Source organism: Mus caroli, chromosome 11 (genome assembly GCF_900094665.2).
Source record: "Mus caroli chromosome 11, CAROLI_EIJ_v1.1, whole genome shotgun sequence".
NCBI lineage: Eukaryota > Metazoa > Chordata > Mammalia > Rodentia > Muridae > Mus > Mus caroli.
In genome coordinates this window covers 75,160,222-75,164,966 of record NC_034580.1, presented here as the reverse complement: position 1 = coordinate 75,164,966, position 4,745 = coordinate 75,160,222, and positions in this window count along the sequence as shown.

The window sequence follows — 4,745 nt, the reverse complement described above, 5'->3', positions numbered from 1 at the left end:
AAAAAAAAAAAAAAAAAGAAATTTCATGCCAGTAGGGGGCTATAAGAGACATTCTCTCAAAACAGTACATACACCAAAAATTACACATACTTTATACATATATGAAAATAATTTAGGGATTCAAATGTTTATATAATCTCTGCTTCTTCTAGCAGTCACGTGGTCTATAGCAGTTCAGAGATGCTGAGCAATTTCCTGGGTTTCGGTCCTGGTTCCATCACCCAATAGCAATGTGATACTGAACAAAATCTTTTACTTCCCTGAGTCTATTCCTTCTTTTGTGGCATGGCAATGATTGTGATTCCTTCTGCCTGCCCAGGCTGTTAAAAGAAAGCATACAATTTTGCCATGTCCAGCATTTGTGGCAAGACCAGGATGTACTCTGTTGGTCTCAGGTAGCATCATGATCAGGAAAGTCCATGAAAAGTTCTTCACAGGCTCGAAGGCAAACACCCTAGGTTCCATACTGTAGTCCCCATCTTAGTTTTCAGATAGATGGATTGATTGATAGATAACGCCATGCTTCCCACTATGATGATATGATAATGGACTGAACCTCTGAAACTGTAAGTCAGCCCAAATTACATGTTGTCTCTTATAGAGTTGCCTTGGTCATGGTGTCTCTTCATAGCACTAAAACTTTACAGACAGAAATAGAAGGAAACCCTTTCTTAAAAAGTGTCAGGGAAAGCTGGTGTGTTGATATAAACCATCCCAGTATTCAAGAGGTTGAAGCAGGACCACTAGTTGAGAGCCAACCTGAGCTACCCAATGAAACCCTGTCTCAAACAAGCAACAAAACCCCACTTTGTGATACAACAGGGGGTAAAGGCACACCTCTTGTTCACAGAGAGATGTCCCTAGGACGGTAGGTGCAAAGAAAATTACAGGACTCTAGAGGACTCATGGCCCCTCTGCCTGTTTCTTCTCTACCAAATGAAGATGTCAGACCCTTCCTTGCATAATTAATGTTCCACTATTTTCTGATGGAATCACCACCAGATAAACCCACTATAGACAGAAATCTAGTAATCTAACCTTCCAAGTACCACATTTAAGTAACACAGTAGTTTATCTTCCTGATCACACAGCTGAGAGACACTTGCTGCTGCTGTCCTGCCTATTACTAGTCCAGAAAGGCATCAAAAATTGTAAAATACAATTCTATTAACCATGTTATCACTTTGGCACTATGATACATTTTAGCCAAAAGATGGAGAAACAATTGACACTACTATAGATTTCTTTTTTAACTTAGCTGGAAGTGATGACAGGTGCCTTTAATCCCAGTACTCAGGAGGCAGAGACAGGCAGATCTCTTAAGAGTTCTACTCCTGGGGGACTTTGGGATAACATTGGAAATGCAAATGAGGAAAATACCTAATTTAAAAAAAAAAAAAAAAGAGAGAGTTCTACTCCAGGTTCTGGGAGAGATGGTTCAATGGTTAAGAGCACTGCCTACTGCCTGCTCTTCCGAAGGTCCTGAGTTCAACTCCCAGCAACCACCTGGTGGTTCACAGCCATCTATACCAGGGTCTGATGCCTTCTTCTGGCATGCAAGTGTACATACAGGTAGAGCACTCATACATAAAATAAATAAAAATGTTCTTAAAAAAGAAAAAAAATAGTTCTATTCCAGCCAAGACTACATAAAGAGACCTTGACTCAAAACAGGTCAGCAATAATAAATAAATAGTCAAATCACAGTAAGTCAGAGATTGGGCTTTGTATCTGAATAATGTATCATAAAGAATTTTAGCTGGGGATGTATCCCATGCCATTAATCCCAGCACTCAACAGGCAGGGGCTGGCAGACCTCTGTGACGTTAAGACCAGCATGATCTATAGAGCAAGTTTCCAAGTTTCAGGACAGCCAGGGCTACACAGAGAATCCTTCTCTTGAAAACCAAAAACCAAAAAAAAAAAAAAAAAAAAAATGTGTTTATTTAGTGTATGGTGGATGTGTGTGTGTGTGTGTGTGTGTGTGTGTGTGTGTGTGTTTAATGCAAACGCATACTCCTTCTCATGCTATTGGAAGTCAGAAGCCTTCCTCTGTGACTGTCCACCTTGGTTTTGCTTGAGAGAGGGTCTCTCACTAAAGTTACAACTCACTGATACGGCTAGAGCGCCTGGCCAGCAAGCCACTCAGGATTTGCCTGTCTCCACCCCTGCACCCTCCACACTCAGCACACACATGTGGCACTTTTTATGTGGGTGCTGAGAATCTGAACTCAAGTCTTTACTTCTTTACCCACTAAGCCATTTTCCAAGGCCCAAAACTTTTCTTTAAAAACAAAAAAAAGTTACACAAAGACCAGATCATTAATCACAAAGGCCTTTTGAAGAAAAGCAAGCACTTGGGCAACTGCCACCTCAAGCCACACTCTGTAGTGAGTCATGACCCAAGGAGCTCAATGCACCGCAGCAGTTGAGAGCAGCATTAACTCTAATTCTGCAGGGCTCCCACAGGAGAGGGAAGCCTTCATGGTATTGTAGATGTGTGCTATCTAAAAGCTTTGACATTTTTATCAAGGGAAAAAGTCTGCTAGGCAGGGATCTAGGGAGAAAAAGATCTGGGAAGACATCAGAGATGTTACTATGAAGAAGCACTTTCTAAATAACACTTACTTTAAAATCCAAGCAGACGGGCCAGAGAGATGGATCAGCAGCTAAAAGCACTGGCTGATCTTGCAAAGACCCAAGTTTGACTCCCAGAATCCACATGGTTGCTCACAGTGGTCTGTAGCTCCAGTTTCAGGTGATGTAGTGCCTTCTGGCCTCTGAAGGCACTGAACAGGCACATAGTACACAGCCAAAAGAACCCACACACATAAAATAAAATAAAATAAAATAAAATAAAATAAAATAAAATAAAATAAAATAAAATAACAATCCAAGCTGAATGTGTGTAATCACAGCACTCAAGCGGCTGAAGCTGGAGGCGTGTGAGTTTAAGGTCAGCCTGGCCTCCATATTGTCTCAAACAAAACAACAAAAATCCAGACCCCCAGGAAGGAAGCAACAGCAAGCAATTGCTTTTTATTTTTTTAAGATTTATTTACTTATTTTATATATGAGTGCTCTATCTGCATGTATTCCTGCATGCCAGAAGAGGACATTAGATTCCATTACAGATAGTTTTGAGGCACCACGTGGTTGCTGGGACTTGAACTAAGGACCCCTAGAAGAGCAGCCAGTGCACTTAACTGCTGAGCCAGCTCAATAGCAAGCAATTTCATCTGGCGATATTTATGGATGAATACAAATCAAGGCCAGCACTTTGTTAAAGGGGAAAGAAGGGATCAGCTGGAGTTTCCCTTGCCTGCAGTGTACGTTTCTCTGTCCATTCCCCACTCTCTCTCCCTATCCCTGAGCTGATGTGGCCCCCCATGGCTACCCCTGAGCCCTGTGTCCTTCTCATGATGTTAATAAACGTCCATCAGAGGTCACTCAGAATTTCCCCTAAAGATAGCATGGGTGGTTAAGAGCAGGGAATTCCAAGTCCCCCTACTGCTTGGTTCTGCTTGGTTCATTAACTCTGCCAATTACTTGCTAAGCATTATTAGTCAAATTATTTAACCTCTCTGTTGCCTCAGAAGCCAAAGAAATAACATAGAGCATACTGTGTGAGACAGTTAAGAAAATTCAATCTTAAAGCCGGGTGTGGAAGCCCCAGCACTCAGGAGGCAGAGGCAGGCAGATTTCTGAGTTTTTGAGGCCAGCCTGGTCTACAAAGTGAGTTCCAGGACAGCCAGGTCTATACAGAGAAACCCTGTCTCAAAACAACAACAACAAAAAAAAATTCTATCTTCCTATATAATGAAAAAGCCTTACAAATTCTGCCTGATGGGTGGGAAATAATATTTAAATACTGAGAATAAAATAAATACTGAGGGAGGTAGATAAATTCTTTTTGTTGTTGTTGTTCTATTTTTGAGACAGGGTCTCTCTGTGTAGCCCTGGCAGTCCTAGAACTCAATATTTAGACCTGGCTGGCCTTGAACTCAAGGAACTCTGTCTGCTTCTCCCCATCACCTCCCTGGGCCACTGCCACCATCCAGTCAGAGAAGGTTACTTCTAGCTCTCCAAGTCTGAGGATCAAACCCCATGATAAAATACACACAAAACACAAGGCAGAAGCCATTGTTGGCAGTGAAGCCTGCTGTGGGCATATGGCCGACTTATTAGAGTGTAGTAAACAGATTGGGTGACTCCAAGAGGGCATATTGGCAGCTAGACTGTACTGAGAGAATTTTACTCCAGTGTCCTAACTAATGGGGCTTTCATGTCACAGGTCAGCCTTTATGCCACTGCCATGGGGGACCACTGAGAAGTGAGAGCAAAGTGCTTCTGCCTGGAGACAAGAGGGTCTCTCTTAGGGAACAAACACTCCCGGGAGTCCCAGGAGGCTGTAACACTCCTTCTCACCTTTCCTATTCTGAAGCAGAACTTCACCACATTGCCCAAGCCGGCCCTAAACTCACTCTGTAACCTAAATGGATGCTGAACTTGCAATCCTCCTGCCTCAGTTTCTCAAGTAGCTGGGATTGTTATCCTGTGCCTCCAAGAGCCCGTGAGGTACCTCTTCATCATTTTTGTTCTTTAAGAAGGCCAATTGTGGGCTGGTGAGATGGCTCAGTGGGTAAGAGCACCCGACTGCTCTTCCGAAGGGCCAGAGTTCAAGTCCCAGCAACCACATGGTGGCTCACAACCATCTGTAACGAGATCTGACTCCCTCTTCTGGA